Source organism: Sciurus vulgaris (assembly GCF_902686455.1).
Source record: "Sciurus vulgaris genome assembly, chromosome: 8".
Classification (NCBI taxonomy): domain Eukaryota; kingdom Metazoa; phylum Chordata; class Mammalia; order Rodentia; family Sciuridae; genus Sciurus; species Sciurus vulgaris.
Genome location: NC_136468.1, coordinates 15,050,461 through 15,074,420, shown reverse-complemented (window position 1 = coordinate 15,074,420; position 23,960 = coordinate 15,050,461). Strand labels below are relative to the sequence as shown.

At 48.3% G+C, this 23,960-nt stretch overlaps 1 protein-coding gene and 1 long non-coding RNA gene across 3 annotated transcripts in view; one reads left to right on the top strand and one right to left on the bottom strand.

The window, feature by feature from the left end:
• Positions 1 to 15,712, top strand: part of LOC306667500 — a 33,826-nt gene extending 18,114 nt beyond the window's left edge. Inside the window, exon 2 of the long non-coding RNA XR_013765579.1 lies at positions 15,057 to 15,712. This is a non-coding gene — a long non-coding RNA (uncharacterized lncRNA). The remainder of the gene's footprint in view (positions 1 to 15,056) is intronic.
• Positions 1 to 16,626, bottom strand: part of DENND2A (DENN domain containing 2A) — a 117,675-nt gene extending 101,049 nt beyond the window's left edge. For both annotated transcript variants that reach the window (XM_079150089.1, XM_079150083.1), the window contains exon 1: positions 16,298 to 16,626. The gene's annotated coding sequence lies outside the window, so the exon portion shown is untranslated. The remainder of the gene's footprint in view (positions 1 to 16,297) is intronic.
• Between the last annotated feature and the right edge of the window lie 7,334 nt (positions 16,627 to 23,960).

The window sequence follows — 23,960 nt, the reverse complement described above, 5'->3', positions numbered from 1 at the left end:
TTCATTCACAACTTTAGCCTATGTGTTGCCAAAAGGAGCACTACTTTTCCTTTTTAAAGTTCCTATTTTTTTGATTGACAAATTGTTAGAAGCCAGGTGGAGTCGTGCACACCTATGATCCCAGCGACCTGGGTGGCTGAAGTAGGAGGTTCACAAGTTCCAGGGCAGCCTGGGCAGCTTAGTGAGACCCTGCTCAAAATAAAAGTAAAAAGGCCTGGGGCTGTAGGAAAAACAAAAAACAAACAAAAAACACAGAATGTAGTTCAGTGATAGGTACTGAATTTTATGCCCAGTACTGCCAACAACAAATCAGAAACAGTCTTGCATGATTGTTTGGGGGTTCAGGGAAAATGAGAGCTATCCAGTAACTACAAGCTTCCAGCGCTCAAGAATATAAAAGAGAACAGAATGTAACAAAGCCAGTTTACCGAAGTAAGCCCCCCCAGGTCCAAGAGACAACTCAACCCTTATAACCCTTATTCCACCCCTGCTGTCCACCAGGCCCTTCCAGGTGGATGCTGAATATCTTAGGACAAGAGTACCAAACATGCAAGAAGAGCTAGGAAAATATTAAAAGTTGTGGGGAAGACTTTTCATACCAGATATGAAAACATACTATAAAGCCTCTATAATTAAAACAGCGTGGTACAGCCACAAGAATAAACAGGCCAGTGGTACAGAACAGAAAGAGGCACAGATCCAAGACACACAACTTAGAACTTATGTAAAACAAAGGTGACATCTTAAATCACTAGGGCAAAGATGGATCTTCCTTTTTTTTTTTTTTTGGCAGTATGGGGGGACTGGACCCAGGACCTCACACATGCTAGGCAAACACTCTACCACTGAGTTCCACCTTTAATCCTGGACTTTTTAATAAATGGTGCTGGAATAACTGAAGAGCCCAAATGAATAGGACTCAAATTAAAATCACCCTCGAAAATTTGGATGTGCCTGCAAACTTTGTGAACTCTGAGATGGGCCTGGGTTTTCCTCAGAGATAGAAAACCAGCTGCAGGCACGAACTAGTTTCACAAATGGGCTATAGTCTGAGGAGTGAACAGTCACCACTGAACCTGACATTCTTCCATTTTCCAAATGTAATTATTGTTATTCTCACTTTGAAAATGAGAAGATCAAAGGTCAGACTTACCAATTATCATAGTGTTCAAATAGAAGAATTGGGAATCTAATCCTTATCTTTTTATTCCAAATTCTGTTTTACCCATCAAAACTTGATAGCTGTTCTCTCAGTACCTTTCACTCACCATATCTGGGATCATCACCTCTCTCATGCCTGATTTGAGAATCTTCTATTCAGTGATGCTGAGGACCCTAACCTCAGAATGTGACCCGAGGGGGTCAGGCTTTTGGGAGCAGCCTGCCTTTCTTCTAAGAGCAACAAGCAGGAAATAACTTTCATTCATAACCTTCTGGGAAGGTCAGGGTAAAGAAATTAACACTGTTAAAATCTGTCAGGCAATGCATTAAGCACAAACATAATTAGTCACAGAAATAATGCAGTTCCCAAGAGAAATAAAAACAAATGTCAGATATGTTCTTCTACAGGAATGAACCAGAAAGCAGAAATAACCCAAAAGGCTAAATAAATAAAGTGTGGTATATCCATACCAGGAAATTTTATTTAGTCACAAAATAAATAAAGTATATATGCATGCCATAACATGAATGAACCTTGAAAACATGTTTAAGCAAATAGAAACCAGTCAAAAAAAGTCCACATAGCGCATGCTTGTAATCCCCATTACTCTGGAGACTAAAGAGGAAGGATCGAAATTCCAGGCCACCTTGGACAATTTAGCAAGACCCTATCTCAAAATAAAAATAAAAAGGGGCAGGGTTGTGGTGGGCTCACCCCTAAAATCCCAGGCAGTTCTGGAGGCTGAGGAAGGAGGATCCGAGTTCAAAGCCAGCCTCAGCAAAAAGCAAGTTGCCAAGCAACTCAGTGAGATCCTGTCTCTACACTTATGATTAATGTGATTTTTGGTGTAAGAACCCCTACAACCCTGTGGTCGGGGCTATTCTCCCAATAGCCATTTTTTGGGGCATTGTGTGAGACAGTCAGCTGGCCAGCTTAATAAAGACTCTCAAATTTGGACTTCTCAGTGATCATTGGTCTGTTCTTAAGTTGCGCCCCATAACACACAAGGCCCTGGGTTCAATCCCCAGCACTGTAAAAAATAAAAATAATAAAACAAATAAAACAGGGCTGGGTGTGTAGTCAGCGTAGTAGAGTACACCTGGATTCAATCCCCAGTACTGGAGGGGGGGGAAAAAGTCTATATATTATGTGACTCCATTTATATGAATGTTCCAAATAGGCTGATCCATAGATAAGAGTAGCTTAGTTTTTGCTTAGGGCTTAAGGAAACTGGGGGTGGGGTGGCTAAGGGCTAAGGTGGCTACAATTGTGACGATAGTTACTCAACTTTACATGTAAAAAAAAAAAAAAAAAATCAAATTGCACGCTTGGATGAGCTTTTTATTGTATGTGAATTATATCTCAAAATAAGATGGTCATAAAGAGGAAGGAGAAAAGGAAGGCAGGTGAGCAAGCGTCTACCTAGCACAGTGTCCTGGGCACGGTGTCCTCTACAGGAGACTGAGGCACACAGCTGATAGATAGTATCACTGCGCTTTAAAAAGCTGGGTCTAGCCCCCAAGGTTAGGAAGGTGTGTCCTTCCTGTACACACCCTTGACTCCCTGCCAAGCAACTTCCACTTCGGTCAAGGCACTCAGCAAGAACTTCAGGGCTCGATCCTGCGAGCACAGACGTTAAGACCTACGAGTGCAAAATGGCTGAAGAAAACAAAAGCACAGGCGGTAAATACGAAGGCACGACGCACAGCTCGCCTACCTCGCGAGGAGTCATCGTTTTCGCCACGCTCCCCTTCCCTCAACCAAGGGCCACAAGCCCACCGGCCGCCATATAAGAGCCGTGGACCCTCCCCCCAGGTCACAGATGATTGGCTGTAAAGGAGGCCTGAGTCAAATCGGGCCAATCAGGGCCCGCTTCCGGAGAGCTGCGTCAAGCCTTGCGTGGCTGGAACCGGAAGCGCTCGGCGCCCTTTGCACCCCAGGAGGACTGAGCCCAGAGTGGAGCACCGGAAGCGGACGCATGCTGGTGGAAAGGTGGCTCTGCCCTTGCTTGGGTTGGGGCCACTCTGGGCCAGGCCGCCATGGTGCCCTTTCCTTAGACAACCCAAGGATACTCCGCCAACCCATACTGTCGTGTTCAATCTGCGCTCAATTACTTTCCCAACGTGAGAAAAAAGAAAAACTGCTATGTGTGTCACTGTTTTAAAAGATGATCTGCATCCATATGGCTGAAGCTGAGCAAACTTCAGCTAAAGAAACTGAAGCCCCAGTTTTCCTCCAGCCTGCACAGAGGGTTGGGGGTGGTCCACCATATTTCTACACTATGGAGATCACTAGAGCAGCTCTCAAGTCCTCTTTCAGCCCTGAGCAGACTTCGTGACGTGGTGCTAGGGACATCTAAAGTATTAGTATGGCTCATGTCACTGAGACCTAACCTTTTGAGGACCTGGGAAGGTATTACAAGAGTTAGATGTGCCGAACCCTCGAATGAAGTTAATGAGGCCACAGTATCAGAAGATCTACCCTTTCCTTCTTTCTTCTCAATCAAACCCCACTGATAAAACTCTGGCGTATGTTGAAATGGCCTGATGAGAACTTACTGTGGTTAACAAAGGCATACATGCCTTTTTGCTTTGGATCTACAATATTTGAGAAAGCAGATCTCACATCCCCATCCCCATCCCCCACTGGCAGGGAACACGTGAACGAAAAACATTTACAAGAGGCTGCCTAGTCTGGCGACCAGAAGGAAGAGCTGAGTTGACAGGAGGAAAAGGGATGACTGAATCCTTTTCCCATCCCTCTGTCTATTTATGGTAGTTAGTTGGCTCCAGGAAATGCTGAGCCCCTTCTCCCAGGACCCTGTTGGGAGTGTCGCCTGCACTGGCTGACCCGGCCTGCCACATCCTCCTCCTGGCCTCAACAGCTCTCTCCTCATGACCCAGTAGGTCACTGAGAACCCAGCCTATAAATGACAATGCTTCTTAAATGTTCCTATCCAGTGAGGAAATTCAATAAGTTAATGCAAAAGCAATACATAATGAAGCTAGAAAAGCCCTTGTCATGAAGATGCTCCCAAACAGGAACATAGGATGGTGACAGGCAAGAAATTAGCACTGGAAATGACTACACTGGCCCAGCCGGTTTGCCGGCGGAGGCAGAAGCTGAACCCAAGGCCCTGTCACCCCACCCAGGGCTCATTCACCACCTCCACACTCCAACCCAGTAACCACATTTCTGTAAAGAAGTTTCCTTCAGAGGACTGGGGTTCCTTGGTTATCTATTCTTTTATTTATTTATTTATTTTTTTGCAGGATGGGGTGGTGCTGGGGATTCAACCTAGGGTCTTGTGCATGTGAGGTATGCACTCTATCAACTGAGCTATATCCCCAACTCTACATATTCTTGTTGTAGGTATTTGTTATGGTTTCCATATGACCTCCAAAAGCTCATATGTGAGACAATGTAAGAATGTTTAGAGGTGATACAATTAGGTTGAGTTTTAACCTAATCAGTGCATTAATTCTGATAGGGATTATCTAGGTGGTAACTGTAAACAGGTAGGGTATAGCTGGAGATGGGTCACTGGGAATGTGACTTTGGGGTACATATTTTGTGTCTGCAAAGCAGAAGTGTCACTGCTTCTTGGAGGCCATGTCCAGACTTGCTTTCCTCCACCACACTCCTCTGCCATGATGTTCTGACTCACGTTGGACCCAAAGCAATGGACTCGGCCATATGTGGACTGGGACTTCTGAAATTGTGAGTCCCAAATAAACTTTTCCTCCTCTAAAATTGTTCTTGTCACATCTTTTCATCACGGCAGCAAAAAAATCTGTTACAAACAGTGTTTCTTTTTTATTTTCCTTTGTCCCTCCCACCCCGCTGCCCTTTGTCAGTAGAGAAGCCAGCCTCTTCACAACCCCAACAGATTTCTGGAGTTAGTGTTTTGTTGTTTTCATTTTTGTTTTTTCAAGTGAGAAATGCTCTTTGTTACTAAGATGTTGAGGGTTTTTTTGTTTTGTTTTGTTTTGTTTGTTTTAAGCAAGAAAAATCCAAGGGCTGGGGAGTGCAACTCAGTGGTAGAGTGCTTGTTGTCTAACATGTATTAGTCCCTGGGTTTGATTCCCAGAACCGTTAAAAAAAAAATGGCCCACAGATATCAAGTAATATTAACCATGGACTCCTACTGAATGCTCTTCCACAAAGATACACAGAGAGAACACACCAAAGCAATCACAACAGAAATCTACCTATGCCAGACTGGGTAGAAGCCATGTTACTTCACACTCAAAGTCCTCTCCATTTGTCACAGCTCCTGGTAATTTTTTTGCAGCTGAAATACATATACCAAATACCATATCCAAGTTTATTTCTTGCAAAAGAGAATGGATAGAGTGTCCTAATGGCAAAGTTACTCCTGGGCTTTGGGGAGTTGGAATTTCCTCATTCCCACACTTATATTTGCAATCTTGCTTGGGTATTTCCCCACCTTCTTCTGTGTTATTACATTCCCCATCAAGTCTAGCTGAAACCCCAACTTTTCCATAAAACCTATCCTGATTACCCCAAGCTAAAGTTCTTCCTCCTCTGAATTTCTATAGGAATTATTAACATATCTACCCTTGATTAAATATACATGCCTTATGTTCTCTTATTGTTGACTTCAAATATTAAAATATATTTTTTAAGGTTTCACTTTTTTTTATTTTTAATTGTTGATCAACATAATACCTTTATTTTATTTACTTATTTTTATGTGGCGATGGGGCTTGACCCAGTGCCTCACACGTGCTTGTGAGCACTCTACCACTGAGCCACGGCCACAGCCCCAGCCCCACGTTTATGTTTTGACACTTCAGATTAGACTGCAATAATGAATGAATGGCTAACATTATTGACAGGACATGAGTTCTTTCATTTTTATATTTTTTGCACCAGGGATTGAACCCAGGGGCACTTAACCACCTAGCCACATACCCAGCCCTTTTTTATTTTGAGGCTGGCTTTGAATTTGTTATCCTCCTGCCTCAGCCTCCCAGGCCACTGGGATTACAGGCATGCACACTGCGCCTAGCTCATCGCATTTAAAAAAAAAAATTTTTTTTTACCTTATTTATTTTATGTGGTGCTGAGGATGGAACCCAGAGGCTCACACATGGTAGACAAGCGCTCTGCCACTGAGCTACAGCCTCAGCCCCTCATCACATTTTTACATTAACCCTATTATTGCCCCCTTTATAGACGTGGAAACCAAGATCTGGAGGAATGACCTTTTCCTCTGGCTACGTGGTTGCTACATGAGTCCTGTCAGATTCTCCTTCAGATGCCTAACGTGTGCCCAAGGGCAGAGTAGATAGAGTCTTCCATTCCTGGATCCAGAGGAGGCACTCTGAATTGTTAAGAGCTGATTTTTTTTTTTTTTTTTTTTTTAAAGAGAGAGCCAAGGGTAGGGTTGTGGCTCAGTGGTAAAGCGCTTGCCTAGCATGCGTGAAGCCCTGGGTTCGATTCTCAGCACCACATACAAATAAAATAGAGGTCCATCGACAACTAAAAAAATAAAAAATAAAAAAAAATTTAAAATATATAAAGTTATTTAAAAAAAGAGAGAGACAAGACCTTTATTTCATGTATTTATTTGATGTGGTGCTGAGGATGGAACCCAGGGCCTCACACGTGCTAGGCAGTGCTCTACCACTGAGCTATGACCCTAACCCAAGAGCTGATTTTATTGGAAGCAGCCTGCAGCCAGCCCTCTAGCGGAGACAGCCCTCTCAGTTTCCATTTGTGACTTTCCCCCCCCTGTAGGCCTTGCTGATGTTCATTTTAACCTGACCTCACCAAATAGTAATCCCGAGGGGAAGAAGGGCCACCCTGCATGACTCTCCTGGCCTCTGGGCACCCTGGACAGCCCAGGGCCTGCGCCCTGCCAGGGCTGAATGCTCACATCACACCCCAAACAGCCTCTTGAGTGGAATGCACCTGAAGGTCACGTTCACTTGCTTCCTGGCAGCCACCTCTCTCCAGCTGCACTGCCTGAAAACTTGCCTTCCCACCCCCTCGCTCTCTCCCCTTCCTGTCCTCTTCCTTTCCTCCCCCTCAGACTCCTTCCCACCCTCTTTTTCTGGCTTCTGTTCTTTCTTTCCATGAGCAGAGAGTTTCCAGGCCTGGCCCCCCGCCAGCACATTTGGACAAAAGGCAGCAATCTTAGAGGGAGACGTCATCTCCCATCCCCATCCACGGGGCCAGCACAAGAGAACTGAGCAGAAGCTGCTCCCAGGTTCTGGGAAAGGGGCAGGAGAGAAGGAATATCAAAGGGGTTAAAGCAAAGGGTTTGGAACCAGACAGACCCAGGTTCAAACTCCAGTGAACTCTGAGAGCTGCAGGACCTTGGGCAAGTAACTTTCCCAAGCCTTAGTCCTCTCCGTGCTAACAGCAGGGCCTGCTTTGAAAGACTGGAAAAGATGAAGTGAGAGAGCTCCCATAAAGTCCCTGCACAGGGCACGTCCTGTGAAAAGCACCCAACAAATGTATTCTGTGGTTATAAGTACACCCAACCCTGCCAAATAATACCAACATGAATGCTAACATAGAACCATGTATTGAAAAATAACAATAATCCCATGTCTTCAACTCATCCAGAGGGCTGCCAATGTGGTAAAACCCTAAAATACTCTTCAGTGGGGCTGGGCATGTAGCTCAGTGATAGGGCACTCGCCTAGCATACAAGAGGCATGTATGTGGGTTCAGTCCCTGGCACTGCAGACAACTCTCAATGTATGACACTGTGACAATGTAATCTGCAAAAACTGGTTTTGAAATTATCAGGAGAGCTGACCCCCTTTCCTTTGCGGGAGAAGCACATGCCGGGGGCAGTGGCCAGCATTCTGCCTCACAGGTTACAAGACTAGTCTGGGAACAGTGCAGCCTGCTGTCCTGGCCACCTACTTCCCATGCCCTTTTCCAGGACCCTACGAGCTGAGGCCCCCGCTTCTGTTTGTTTACTCTGTTCCTGGCATTTTATACTCGGCATTGTGCACTGCCTGGAAAGGTGCTCGGTTTTATTTAGTTAAATTTCAAGATATGGAAAATGATCTTTTGTCTGTGATTTCATTTAGGTAATCTGATCAATAATCAATAAGATCAATCGACATGCTGAACACAGTATCTGTGGGAGGTGCTGAAGGAATGGTCCCTGCCCTCCATCAAGATAAAAGGCATAAACCCAGTCAACCAAACAGCAATAAAAGATTGTAATCATTCAAGACAAAAAGACAAGATGAGTCCAGGGAGTGCCTGATAACCATTTAACAGGATCACAATGTGACACTGGTTAAGGATTAAATTTAAACTACCGTGGCTAGTGTTGTGAAACAAATATAAACTGGAAGAATTCAGAGGACAATGAAAGTCAGAGGAGGCACAGACTGCTTCAGAAAAGGAGGTAGAGTCTGACCCTTCAGGACTTAGGTGAGGCTAGGCATGGTGGCCACACCTGTAATCCCAGCAGCCCAGCAGCTCAGGAGGCTGAGGCAGGAGGATCTTGAGTTCAAAGCCAGCCTCAGCTAAAGCGAGGTGCTGAGCAACTCAGTAAGACCCTGTCTCTAAATAAAATACAAAATAAGGCTGGAGATGTGGCTCAGTGGTCAAGTGCCCCTGAGTTCAATCCCTGGTACCAAAGGGGGGAAATAAAAAAAGACTTAGGTGAGTGATATGGTCTGAGTGTGGTTTGTCCCCTCTGAAACTCATCTTGAAATTTAATACCCTAATAAGATATTAAGAGGTGAGAGCAGGTGGGACCTTTAAGAGGTGATCAAGGCTCTCTTCTGAGTGGGTTGATCCACGTATACAGTTAGTGGGTTATCTGCAGAGTTAGGTCTCAGCTCCCCGTGTCTGGCCATGTAATGCCCAGGACCACCTCAGGACTCTGCCAAGAAGGGTATCCCCAGATGCAGGTTCTGGACCTTGGACCAGAACCATGAGCTTAAATAAAACATCTTTTCATTATAACTCCCCAGTCTCTGGTACTATGCTATTAGCAACAGAAAACAGACCACAGCAGCTGGAGGCCATGAACTAAGTATCAGCGGAGAAGATCCTGCAGGGCTGAAGCTGGGAGGAACATGAATGAGCTGCCTGCGGGGGAAGTGAAGAAAGGGCAGAGAGCAGGACTGAAGCTCTCACCACGTCGCCCTCGACTGGGCTTCTTCACCTGGACCTTCCAGCTGGAAGGTGGTTCTGAAGGCATGTCTGATCCAACGCATGCTTTAAGAGACAGGATCGTGCTGTGTTGCCCAGTCTGGCCCAGGACTCTTGGGTTCAAGCAATCCTTCTGCCTCAGCCTCCAGACTACAGGCACATGCCACCACACCCAGCTTCTGGACGTCTTTTGACTTATCTACTACTATCTCCACAGGATCAAGGGCTACTGAGAGTGATGCGTAAATGTCTGTTGAATGCAAAAGACCCGGTGAAGATCTCGTTTTTGAAAGACAATTAAGACAACCAAAATATATGGTGTCTAAGGTGAGGAGGGAGTATTCAAAATATGCAATGAAAATGTGACATGGGCTGGGCAGGTGGGGCACACACCTGTGATCCCAATTACTCAGGAGGCTGAGGCAGGAGGATTGCAAGTTTGAGGCCAGTCTCAGCAACTTAGTGAGGCCCTGTCTTGCTGAAAAAGGTCTAGGGGTGGGGCGGGCTGGGAATGTAGCTCAGTAGTAGATCAGTAGTAGAGCACTTGCCTAGCATTCGCAAGACCCTGGTTCAATTCCCATTACCAGAAAAAAAAAAAAAAAAAAAAGCTATTTAGCAACCAGTATAGCAGCATCTCAATATTTTGACAACTAGCCCACATGTATCAGTGCACAGCAGTTTTATACCAACCTTGGTGGGTTTCAAGAAAAGAAGAGTCAGGAATATACAGTGCATTAGCAAAATCAAGAGCCAAGAGAACAGTGAACTGGCCATTGATTCCCATTAGTAACCTAGGATAAAATTTCAGCAGATGGTTAGGGACCAAAGCCAGATTTCAGGGGTGTGGGGAGGAACTTGAAGACCTATCCCAGGGGACTCTTCCAATTCTATGCTTCTCTTGCCAACCTGAAAATAACATTCTCCTTCTCTTTTCCTCCAATCAATAAGCAGCCTGAACCCCGAGTTGTGTGTATACCTAGAAGCAGCCTCTGTGCTCCTTTCCCCGTCTCTCTGCATTGGGTCCCAGGCGTGGAATCTTGGCTGTCCTGTGTTCAGGGAGGAAAGCCTGGGATAAGAGGCTCCCTCGGCCCTGACTCCCAAAGCTGGAATCTCCAAGTGTGGTTGTTTTGAGAGGCATTAAGCAGCTCTCTCCTCTGTGACCTTTTCCCACCCCATTAGGCGCTGTAGTTCACTGGGGGGTAAACAGAGTTCACTGGTCTCCCTTTGATGTCCTGGGAGCTTGTGTATGCTTTCTGATTGTCACAAAAACAAATGATGAAATGGACCAGATGTGAAGGATGTCAGTTGCCACAAGATGCCCGGAAGTTATCCTTGGGGTTAGATGACCACGTGCTTCATTCCAAGTTGGAATGAATCTCACCTGCAGCTTAGAGTATCAGGTGGAGGACCCCTCGGAGTACCCAGAGAGCCAGACACAATGCCCTTGCAGGAGGCCCAGAGCACAGGCTGGTGCTTCAAGAAGCTCCTCTCTGTCTTCCCATCCACCACTCTGACCAAGTCTGTGGCGGAGAGCCTAGGCTTTCTACAATCCTAGGGGATGCAAGTTCTATGTCTCAGGCCGCCCTATCGCTCCTGTGCAGGAACCAAACCAGAGCATCCGGCATCTTCCCCAGCTAACTTCTTCCCTGACCAAATGCGATCGTCTTTTATAGTGATATGCTGCATAATCCCATAAAACGCTTTTGCTTAGTCTTCTGGGGAGGTCTAGCCTAGATTGCCCAGGGACTTGAGAACCACAGATAAAATGCCTGTTGTGTCCTGTTCTGATGCTTTCAGTCTGCTGGGGAGAGGCAGGCAGTGTTACTTTTCCATGGGAGGGGCAGAACAGCAGTAGCCATCTCCTCTGACTCATTTAAAAGGTACAAGAAGGTCACATATAGTCTCAGTCATCCACCTGCCCCCTGACTTTCCTTGGACTCAGGCTCTGACCCTAGGTGGATAAGAAAGGCCAGAGGACAGAGGGATGGGACCGAGTCATCTCTCCCTGGGGACAAAACATCCACCCCAGCAAGGATGCATCTGACCCTTAGCCTTTGGCAGCATGGCCAAAGGTGCAGCCCCAGGACAGCTCAGGTTCAGGCTGCTGTACATCAACTGACAACTCATTTTTTGTGCTAGGCACAGTGGCATGTGCCTGTAGTCCCAGAGATAGGAGGCTCACTTAGGAATTTGGGACTTGCCTGGGCAACATAAACACAGACCCTCTGTTAAAACTCATTTTTAGTGCTTCCCTTTTACTTTAGAAACTGTCCCAGTTGTGATTTTTGTTTCTTTTTTGTAGTGCCTGGGATGGAACCCAGGGCTGTGGATATGCTAGGCGACTGTGGTACCACTGAGCTACACCCCAGCCATGAAACCTATTTTAAGGTAGCAATTCCACTTCTAGGGTTGTATCTTATGGAAATGTCAGGACAAGGGCTGGAGAGGGTTGCGGCAACATCACTTATAACAGCTAAAATTGAAAACAACCAATTGCCCATGAATCAGTTTTGTTAAACAAATTAAATCAATCCATACCAAAGAACCCTGGGAAGCTGTTACCAAGAAGGCTGTGTATGTACTACACAAAAATTACCCCCACTAAGTGTTTTTACATTTCGATCGCATGTTGCTGACCAATAAGTAGCACTTGCCTCTATTTCTGTTAACAAATAATCATATCATATGCAAAGAAAAAATATCTAGGAGGATTTATGATATGTACCAAATGGTGACTGCCTCTCAGGCAGGGGGTAGTATAGGATAAACTTTCATTTTTATCTCATTTTTTTAATGTATTGCTTAAAAGTTTCACAGTAAACATGATTTTCAGAATTTACGTATATATACATAGAAAATGTGTATATATAAGGAAACTTAAAAATGTGAAGCATACTTTTTTAAAAAAACAAAATAACAAAAGGAAACATTTGACACTCTGCTTGAACAGGCCTGACAAGCCCTTGGGTGAGATCTGCAGCCTATGGAAGGCCTGGGCATGACAGAGTGCAGCCGTGGTCACAGTCACGGCCAGGACCACAATTCCCCATCCCGGCCCCTCTCCAGCTCAATCCCTCCCTCTGAGGGACTTGTCCTCCCTAAACTTGCTACAGAGTGACTCACCCCTCCCTTCCCTGAGGCCAGGAGAAAAACTGATAACTTGGTTTTCCATAGTTCAGCCAGTTAGAGAGGATCTCCAGCTTACCCCTCTTTCAGCCCCGCTGAACTAAGGACCAAGATGTCAGAGGGGAGCCAAGGACCAAGCAGCAGCTCTACGCCCCAGCTGAGAAAGAGCCTAACTTCTGGGCAAACAGAGTTGACATGATAAATTTTTGCCCAAATCAGACACTGATTTTTAACGCCAGTGTAAAAGACAATCTGACTGTTGTTCTTCCACGGAGAACTGCGTTAATCACTCACCTCCTGTTATTAAAGGGGTCCAGTGGTCTGGCAGTTTTTCTGCCGCGTGAATCACAGAGAATTTTGAGAAGGCTGGGGTAGCCTGGGAAATGTGAGAAGGTCAGATGGTTCTAGTGGAGGAAGAAGGGTTCGTGGGCCCAGGACTGGGTCCCGAGAGCCGCAGAAGACCAGGGGTGCATGCTGAGAAGCGGCTGAGGACGGCAAGCTGCCACAGCTACAAGGCCTGCACAACCAGCCAGAAAGCAGTGTCAGCAGACCCCAAGAATCACCGCTCTGGCACCACACCAGGGAAGGGACTCCTGAGCCTCAGCTTCAGCAAAGTGACAGCCTGAAGAACACAGGAGGACCTGCAAAGACCTCAGGGCAAGGCGGCGAGACCAGCAGGAGCACAGACCCAGGTCCAGTGGGACACAGGCCCGAGCGGGATCAGCCCTGGCCACTTACACGTGAAGCAGCCCACGCACCCCCCGAAACCTACCCCCTCATCTTTTGGAATCTAGGTTTCTGTCCCTTCTGTGATGTGTTAAAGCAACTCTTAACTGGCTGTACCTTAAAATCATGTGGAGTCGTTGACGAATGCTGATACCCAGGGCCCACTCTCAGAGAGTTTGCATTAATTGATATAGGGTGTGGCCCAGGCATCAAGTATTTTGAGGGTGTGGCTCAGTGGTAGAGCCCTTGCCTAGCCTGCGAGGCCCCGGGTTCAATTCCTAGCACCACAAAACAAACAAAAACAAACAAACCAAAAACAACAACAACAACAACAACAAAAACCAATTCCCCTCTCTTGCATTTCAATGTTTAACCTAATGTATATTTCAAGTTAAAAAACTTTAAGAAGCCTGATGTGGGGACAGAATTCCATACCTATTCACTGTTAAGACCACTAAAGTTGCCCAGAAGAAATGATACAAAATTTAGAAGGTACCTTAACAAGGAGTGGTCCTAGATTCTGCAGGTTCTCTGCCTTCTGTGGACACCTAGGGGAGGGGCTGGCCAGGAGATCTGTGTCCTTCCTCCACAACTTCCTGGTGTTGCAGTCAACAAGATTCTCACATTCCCATCCTCCCCTGGGAGAGGATCTTTGGTCTTCTGAATCTCACTCCCTTATATCAGGCTAAACATCAGGTCTGGGTGCAGAAACACCTAGGAAGTACACTAGGAAGTGGACTTGCCAATCTGAATGGTGCCCTAAAATGCTGCTCGCACCCGTGTGCCTGCTTCCCTGTTGGTCAGGATTTCTGGATGCTGGTCTAAGGACGCACTAGGCCCTCCCTCCCTACCTACAAGAGAGTCTCCGCCCACCCACCTACAGGCCAAGTAGTATGTGGTTGGGCAACATTCAAGGAAGCGGATGTCATGTCGCTTCCTCCCTTGAGTGACCACTCAAGGGGTTCCCTGGCTCTAGCAGTTCTGTACCATGGCTGTCCACACCCTGAACTGACAGCCCTAAATATACTCCCCTCGTCCTAAGAGGCAGATGGTATAGGAAGCCAGTCATGTGCAATTTTATCTTCCCATCTTTTGTAACACCAATAATGATTTTTTTTTTCCTTTTTATTGTCTTATCTATATTTTTTGTTTTGTTTATACAATGAAGACTTTTTTTTTTTTACCCTATGTCACTCTCTGGTCTTCACATAAAGTTCCCCTGATAAAATCCCAGCTGAGTTCAATTCCAGGAAAAATCTTGTTCTGAAAATTAATTTGTATGCTTTCTGTTGTCCCCAATCCAAAACTATGCAAGCCAGTGTATTTTTGTTTGTTCCTAAGTTGCCAGAAAACTTAGAGCCAAATTCATTGTCCAAGTATTGTAATCTGCTCAATTCAGGCCATTCAAAATGTCCACTCCTTTTGCTTTGCTTTTTCTCCTGGGCATTTCTGTACTTGGTTTTAGTCTAAGTTACCTCACTCTGTGCCCCAAACAGTCCACAGCAGTGCCTACCTCTTGACCTTGGAAATCCTTTCGTCCTCTCCTGCTCCACCACTGCTGTCACCCTGTTCAGTAAGAATCCTGGTCTGGATGCTGCAAAGACTTGGTCTCATCGTCCTCCAGGTCTCCACCCAACAATGAGTGAGCTTTCTAAGACACAAATCTGACCTCTGGGGAACTCCTCCTCCTTGAAGAGCCTTCCTTGCACGGCCTAGCCTTTCCCTAAGCACTCCTGGCGCGCACGGGCGCGCACACACACACACACCTCCACACCCCACAGCCCTACTGAATTCTCCCCATGCTGGGTTCTCCCTCTCAGTGACTTTACATATGCCGCTCCGTAAGCTGAAACAACCTTTCCTGCTTTGTTTTCTCGGTAAAGAGGTTTCCAGGGTTCAGCCCAAGCATCAACTCTGTGGGTCTTCCCTGAGTTGGGGGCCTCTCCTCTGGTCTTCCTTCACTCTGTGACTAGAGGACTCACAGACACGGTTCAAGTATTCCAGAATAAAGGACAGGACACCAGCCCGCCTGCTAGTCTTTTCATTGCTCTGCCTCCAAAACAGTCTCTAGCCAGCACACCTGAATCTCAGTGGCTCAGGAGGCTGAGGCAGGAGGATGGGGAAAGTTCAAGGCCAGCCTCAGCAACTTGGGAAGGCCCTATCTCAAAATAAAAAATAAACGACGTTGAAAAGAAGTCTGTTTGCCCTGAACTTCCTCTCAGAATTCCACTCTATGCCTCCCACCCCAAAAACTTTCTATTCCACTCTGGCTATTTCATATGATTTTTTTTTTTTTAAATGTAGTAACCAGAGAGTGTAAGCATTTAATAACAAATAACTGTAAAGTGCCTGATTGTAACCCTGTCACCCCGCCCCATTATTACCCAACCTCATCTGGGGTATTCAAGTCATCCCTTGGAGTCCTCTGAGCACAAGCCAGGAGTCTGCCTGTTCCTTCCCCAGCACCAGCGGGTGAAAGCTGGGTCTCTGCACTTCCCCTGCCCCAATCCATGGCCCTAGAGCGCAATGCTCAGCTTGCCATTCTGGCCGCTCACAGCAGGATTGCACAGGTCGTGGTTCTGCTCGGTGGTCAGAATCCAGATCCCTGTGACCCTCCTGTGTTGTGAAGAGACTTCCCCTGGACTTCATCTGTTTCCCGACTCCATCCTTGGGGAAAAGTTGGAAAAGGCAGATTCGGTCACCTTTACCTTCCTGCTTTCCCAAGACTGCAAATCCCGACCGCAGCGAGGGGTGGGGCTGGCTGCTGGGTCGTCTGGGTCTCCCCGCGAGCGCACACCGCGCACTCACGCTCACGCTCACGCTCCGGGGCCCAGCGCCGCCTAGGGGACCCCGCCCAGTTTCTGCAGGTCTCGGGGCGAGGGTCGGCGGCTACCGGCTCGGCCCGGGGAGTCCTCCCGACCCGAGGAGTTGGTCTGGATCGCACTTTGCTCAAGTCCCGCGGGCCGGGCTGAAGCGTCCCCACGGCCGCCCGCCGGAGCGCAGCCGCTGGTCTGCAGCGAACAGCCTCCCGACTCCGGGTTCGGGCAGCTGGAGCCGTTTCCTCCCTCCCGCCTCCAGTCCCCTCCGGGTCTCCCCAGCTCGCCCCGCACCCGGGCCCCGCCCTACCTCCCCGCGGGCGGCGGCTCCGCGGGCTCCGGGGTGCATCTCGGGGACGTCCGGGCGCGCCCGGGCGGCGGGCGGCGCGGTGCGGGGCCGGGCGGCGGCGGGACCCCGGGGCGCCATGGCCCGCAGCCCTCCGCGCCTTTGTCCGCGCGGCCTCCCGCGACCGCCGGCTGGCCCCGGGGGTCCCCGCCGCGCGCTCTCGTCGGGTCCCCGCCGCCCCGGGCCTCGGCGGCGCGCTCCTCGCGGCCGCCCCGCGCCCCTCCCGCCAGCCGAGAACCGACTCGTCGGGCTGCCCCTTCCTCTTCCTCTCGCGGCGCAGCGACGATCTGCCGTGACGCGCGCCCCCTCCTCCCGACCCATCCCGCCCCGGCTCCAGTGAGCTAATCCGCAGCTGGCGGGCGCCGGGCCGGTTGCCACGGCAACCCCTCTCCCAGGGCCCGCCGCCGAGGGGAGCCACGGTAAACAGGACCTTCTGCCGGACTCGCCCCCTCGCCTATCGGGGGTGGAGGAGATGGTGGCTTAACCCCTTCTGTGCTGAAGACCACCGCTCGCGGTCTCCATTCCACCTGGGCCAGAGAGCCATTGGCAGGATGCGCTCAGCCTGGGAAGGAGACCTGGAGACCTGGACTTAGACGCCACGGAAGGGTCACTCCCTGGTCCTCGCTTTGCTCCGGCCAGTTAACCCATTTATGGGACTAGAGTGGGCCTGGGACACGCCAGGCAGAGTCAGCTTGGGGCACCACATTTGCCCCAAGCTTCATGCAATCAGGCAGGAGTAATGACTGTCATAAGACAGGCGAAGAGGGTTTGGAAAGGCCCAGGAGCCCAGCGCCAGATAGAAGAGCTCCCAAACCCGTGAGGAGCGGGGCTTGTCCCGAAACTCTTGCAGAGGAGAAATGACTCTTTAGTGTCCACCGCCCTAATAGGACACACATTCGAGGCACACGGATCGCAGACTCGAAATGCCGTGGGCTTCACGGAAAGGAGGCCCCAATACAAGCTGGGGCATTTGAGGAAGTTGCCTGGGTCTTCGATTGGCGGAGGATCTTGAATGGATTGGGGTGTGGAGGGAAAATGGAAGACAGGAAAGACAGTCTAGTTGTAGGGAAGAGCATAAGCAGAGGCAAAGGGAAGGTGGGACACAGAGAATTTGTGTCACAGACAAGGAGTGAACTGGGAATAAGGTCAGGTAGATAGGCCTGGCCTGATTTTTAAGGCCTGGATAGAATTTGGAGTTTATGCTGCAAGCAATTGGGGGGTGGGGTGGGGGGGGTGATGGGAAGTTTTTGAGCAGAGGAGTGCCCAGAGGAAAGGGAGACAAGCCTGCAGTGGTAATTTACAGGTGCTGACATGCCTCCAGGACAGTCCCTCTGAACCCAAGGAAAACCATTCTTGTCTTTAGCTCAGGTACCTTCAGAAGGGTTAGACCCAGAGGCTTAAAGTTTAGGCAAGGGGGAAAAAAAATAGAGAGACTTAACCTTATAAATCCCCAAGAGAGGTGCTCAGGAGAGAGAGAGAGAAAAACAAATAAATAAGGGACTTTGTATAACAAGGAATGTTAGATACTGGAAACCTGAGATTTGAGGGATTTGTTCAAAGTCACAGGAAAGGCTGGGTGTGGTGGCACCCATTGTAATCCCAGTGACTCCAGAGGCTAAAGGAGAAGGATCCAAATGAGAGGCCAGCATTGGCAACTTAGGGAGGCCCTATCGCAAAAAAAAAAAAAAAAAAAAAAAAAAAAAAAGAAAGGCTGGGATGTAGCTCAGTGGCAAAGCATCACTGGTTTAATCCCTAACAACCACCCCCCAAAAAGTCACAGTCATAGCTAAGGGTTTTGATCATTTTATGAGCTCTCTGAAGCTCTTCTTCATGCCATGTTCACGTCAACTAAGCACAGTGAACTTTCAGAAATCAAATTTGCAAAGTGCAAGCATTTTTAAAAAGTAAGAGGACTGGGGAGATAGCTCAGTCAGTAGAGTGCTTGCCTTGTAAGCACAAGGCCCTGGGTTCGATCCCCAGCACCCAAAAAAAAGGGTAAAAAATAAGCATTTAAATTACTATTTTGTTTGCAGAAGCATCATTCAATATGTTTTCACTTTCTAAGTAAAGATCAGAGGCGTGACTTCCTAATGGTTAATCACTGTCAGGGCCCTCAGGTGTAAGGAAGCAAACTGCAAAGTTCAAGGAGAACAACTGAGCAGAGTACAGCTGGTGCCTCCCCTAACCCAGTGCACACAGAACCCAGGAGCCTTTGAATTTGTGGCCTCCCAACTGCTATTCCAATGCATCTTAGGCGTGTAGTATGACAACAGAAGGCTGGGGAGCTTCTTAGTGACAACTCCTAAACCCAGACTGTCATTCCTTCTATCTTTGAGTTCTGGGCACTAATTTGTTTTAGAAAAAATGTCACTGCCTCTGTTCCTTGCATGTAGTCTTTACTGCCCAGTAGTGCTATGGCAGTGGGACAGGTTTCAAAGAGACCAAGGAAGGTCTCCGAGGTGGGACATGAGATGCAGGGTTTATTGAGAAATGCTGACAAGAGGATCCAGTGGTGCTGGGCTGGACAGATGCACCTCTGCTCCAAGCAGTGCCTTCAGCACCTCACCAAAAAGTCCAATGGTGACAAGCTGGACAAGTATAGCTCTGTTCCATGCAGTGCTTCAGGTATCTCATCAAACAGTCGCATCTCTTCTGCTCACAGTGCTTTTTCCGGGGCAGCTGCCTGGATGAGCACTTCCCTCTCCCTGGTGCGCTGGTCCACCCTGCAAGGAGGGGGTTTATAGGTTAGGTGACAGAGGCAGCATCAGTTTAGCTTGCTTTGTCCCTGTGTGATCAGCACCTTAAGGAGCAGTTGTCCTGGCATGCGTACAAGAAAGCAGTTTTCTACAGATAACACTAACTTGCCCTAGTTCTCAGAATACGTGGGAGAAAACCAGAGTCCTTCAAGATAACATGTATCCAGATATTCCAGCCCAGGCTTGCTTTCATTGTTCCCTTTACTTGACTAGGTTTTAGGGAACAGAAAGGGGCATTCAGGGACGTGGGGCTTTATTTTCTCCCTTTTCTTTAAGGGTAACACAATGGACCAGAGTCTGATGAACGATACCAGGTGGGGTCTCTGCTTTCTAGATTCTATCTCTGATCATCTCATCATTTCAAACTCCGAGCTGCTTCCATCGCACGGTCATCATATGTCTCTGTCACCATGAAAGGGGTCCCACGCCGGGCACAGTGGTGCATGCCTGTAATCCCAGAGACATTGGAGACTGAAGCAGGAGGATCACAAGTTCAAGGCCGGTCTGGGCAGTTTTAGCAAGGCCCTCAGCAATTTAGTGAGACTCTGTCTCAAAAATAAATGAGGCTGGGGATTCAGCTTGGTGATAAAATGCCCCTGGATTCCATCCATAGTACCAAAATATAGATAGATTAATTACTTAATTAGTGAAAGGGATCCAACACATCGCTCCCTCTCCTTTCCTATGTGCTCCTCGTGGCTTCCAGGAGTTTTTTTCAGCTGATGATTTCCTGGTCTCTCCCAAGCCCTACTTCTCTAGCCCTGGAAGGCAGGGTAGCCAAGGGTAACCTTTCAAGGTGGCTCTGTGTGCCAGAGTCTAGAAGGCCTTGCAAGAAGAGCTCCCTCTTCTCCCAACTCATGACACCAATCACTCCAAAAGTGCATTCATGTCCTGCCCTCCCTGCCTCTCCTTGGCTTCTCTCCATGTTGGAAAATGAGTCCTAGGGTAGAATTATGGTCATCCCTCTCTGTCTATAGGGGATTGGTTCCAGGACCCCTTGGGGATACCAAAATCTTTGAATGTTCAAGTCCCATATATAAAAGGGCTCAGTTGGGCTGGGGATATGGCTCAGTTGGTAGAGTGCTTGCCTCGCATGCACAAGGCCCTGGGTTCAATTCCCAGCACCACAAAAAAAAAAAAAAAAAAAAAAAAGTGTTTGCATATAATCTGTATATATCCTCCCATATATTATAAATCATCTCTGGATTACTTATAATATCTTAGCCTATGTAAGTAATATTTTCAGTAGTCATTTAGGGAATCATGACAAGAAAAAAGGCTGTCCATGTTCAGTTGTATATGTATGTTCAAATATCTTCCATCTGTAAGTGGTCAACTCCATGGATGTGGAACCCACAGATATGGAAGGCTGAGATGAGATGAAGAAAACAGAATTGATTTTTCTTCTGAGCCTTTAATCCTGCTTCCTCCATGCAGGGAGGCCCTGACCACTGCAGAGCATCTGTTACTTCCTCTCCCTCTTCTTTCAGTGTCCCATTGAAGAACACAGGCTTGGGACTGGATGCCAAATCCAGCTCTGGAGCGCATTGCTTGGCCTCTGAGTCCCTGCATCATGTAAAATGAAACAGCAGAGTAGCATTCTGAGGCCCCAGTCAGATGATCAAGAAGTGGGTTTACTACTGTGCCTGGCCCACAGGAGGACTCACCAGGGGCCTCCTGTGTTTCATTCTTGTGCTGATCTCTGCTTTCTTTCCTCTGTAGGAACATGGGGAGTCAGGCTGAGGATGAGAAGAGAAGCAGGCACTTTTTCTCCCCCATCGGAGTTCAGCTCCCCCTCACTCCCCACCCCTTCTATGTCCAGGCCTCTGCCAGGCTTGTGACAGGTGTTAGCCATCAGGGAAATGAGAGGGTCTGTGGGACCGTGAAGATTAGCCCCTTCAAAATGGGACAGAGCCTCAGAAAGGGCCTATGGACATCTCTCTCAAATCTCAAATCGTCACGTTTCCATTGAGATTCCTTTTGAAAGCTAAAGATTTCTTGAGCCTCTTTTCTGTCCCAGGCACTTTTATATGTTATGTCACTGAGTCCTCCCCACAACCCTGAGGAATTGAAAGTCAATCCCCACCGTTTTGTGGATAGGAAAGCCTAACTCAATGAAGTTATGCACAAATCCAGGCCTGTCTGGCTCAACTCATATCCTTTGAGTTACACAGCTCCATGCCAGGGCACTGCTCTCCCCAGCTCGCCCACTTTGAAAGGAGACTTCTGGGTCAGTGTCCAGTTCATGTCCTTGCTATGTCTCAGCCCCTGGAAGGGACAGAAAGCACAGTTCCTTAGAACGTCCCTTGAGATGAGTTCCCTTGACCATCCCTTTGAGAACTGGTTCCTCAGCTTGGGTCTCTGGGACTCTTTCTGGCTCGGGCCTCTTGGATGGCAGAATCCCTCCTCTACCTTGCTACCTGCCTCCCGGGGCACAGTGGAAGGCACACACTCAGCAGGTGATGGGCAAGAGGTCTGGTTACTTGTTTATTAGCTGGCATGGGAAAAGGAGCTCACACCTGCTCTCAGGCCCGTGGCATCTGGATGAAGTAGAGCAAAGGAGGGAATGACCTGGGGCAGGGAAAGCAGGCAGACTCACCTTGATATGCCCTTGGTTGGAGCTCCTTCACGCCCTCCTGCCTGCCTACCCCTTGCAGACACCAAGCACCTGGCAGCCTGGGGCCAGAGGAGCCACCTGGAGAGCAGGGCCAGCTTCCTTCCAGTCCTTCGAAGGCAGCTACTCCCTTCCTCTTCAGGAGGAAGTTCCTCCTCATCCCACCATAACCACCAGCCTGCCTCCCTCTGAGGAACCAAAACCAAGTCGAGCATCCACCCAAACCTTCTCCCCAGGCTGGGTTTGTTCTTGGTCCCTATCAGATGCAATCCAGGAGGTGAGGAGCAAGGGTGGGATGGTGGGAGGCAGAACGGAGGCCACCCGGCCAAAGGTGTGCAGAGCCCAGACTGAGGCCTCAGGGCTCCTCTGTCCTCCCCTGGCTGCCAAGGGCCCAGTCCTTGGTAGAGATGGCTTTGTCCCCTCTTTCAGGATGCCTGGCACCTCGTACCTCTGCGGAAGACAGGCAATCGTGGGTGCCCACGAAGGGGTGATGTGAAGCAAACGACCTTTGCTTATTACCCCAGGTCACTGACACTTTCCAGGAAACCTCAGAATTTCTGAATTGGCCAATAACACAGTAACATATAACTCTTGGCGAAGAACCATTTCTGTTTCACTTCCACCTGCTAGCTTATTTTGGAGGATGTTTTCCTTTTTTTCATGAAGAACTGAAGTGTTCAGAGGTGGGTAGCAGAGCTTTGCTCATTGATAGAGTGTGACCAGCCCACGGGAAGCCCTGGGTTCTACTCCAATGCCGAGAAAAAGAAAGAAAGGGAAAAAAAAAAGCTGGGTAGCGCACACCTGTAGTCCCAGCAGCTCAGGAGGCTGAGGCAGGAGAATCACAAGTCTGAGGCCAGCCTCACCAACTTAGTGAAGCAATTTAGGGAAATCCTGTCTCAAAAAAATGAAAAGGCCTGGGAATGTAGCTCAGTGGTAAGGTGCTTCGGGGTTCATTTTCCAGTACCTCTCCCCGCAAAAAGAATTAAAGTGTTCATAACATAATAAGGATTAGTGTATTTATGATGCAAAACAAAGAATCAAGTCATGGACTGGATTCGCCCTGTCATTCACCTTTAAGCAAAGTCTCAAATATCGAGCTTGCCATGCTGGAGAACCTTTACACTTACATCTTTTCTGCTTCCTTTGGGCATCGGGTTGAACACTGAGGAAAGGAACAAGAATGAGGAGCCCTGGGTGAGGAGAGGCATGTACTTCTTTGGGGAAGCAGCTGTCATTCTTTGTGTCCACTGTGATCCCAGAAGACCCTAGGCTGTCAGGCCAGTTCTGAGTCCAGCTCTTCTACATGACTGCCCATGCTCAGGGCACCAAGATCCTATCTCCTGCTTCTAGGCATCTTCCACTGCCTGTTCCAAACAGGCGATCTCCCTAGACTCCCCACAGAAGAGTTTGATCACACAGGTCAGGAGCTGTGGCACTGTACCCACAACTAAAACCCTCCCTGGCCTGCAGTCTCAGTCTTTAGACCACTAAATGGTTGTAAATTACCACACCGCCCCTCAGAGGCCACACGCCGTGCTCGGAGAACATTTTTCCAGAAAGCTCTAATATCTGACCACTTCCTACAATTCAGCTCAAATCAAATTAAATCAAAATAAAAAAGATTGGCCTGTTAGGTGTGGTAGCACATGCCTGTAATCCCAGCTACTCAGGAGGCTGAGGCAGGAGGATCCCAAGTTTGAGACCAGCCTGGGCAATTTAGTGTGAACCTTAGCAAGTTGTTAGCAAGACCTTGTTTCCAAAATAAATAAATAAGGGCTGGGAATGTGGCTCCGTAGTAGAGCACCCCTAATAGTGGGGGGAAAAAATTGGCCAAAGGCAAGACAGATGATGTCTGACTGCCCAAACTGGCACGTGACCTCAAGCAAGTCCAATCCCTCTCTGGTGGCAGGTTGCTGGGGAGATGAGGCTAGCTGGGCCTTCCGGTCCCCAAGCTCCAGCTTCTCAGATAGGTGGAGGGCACAAGCTGCCGCCTGTTCACAGCCTCACTCTACTTTTTTTCTGAGTAGGCACCTGGTAGTATGAATGCTTCTCAGAGACTGCCTGAGAGGTAAGTCCCAGCACTAGCTAGTCTCTTTTACAGATGAAGAAACAACCCACCCATGCTGGCCCCTTGATCTTGGACTTATCAGCTTCTAGAATTGTGAGAAGTGTTTTCTGTTTATAAACCACCCAGTTTAGGGTGTTTTGCTATAGCAGCCTGAACAGACAAAGACAGGGGATGTTGCTGGCATGAAGC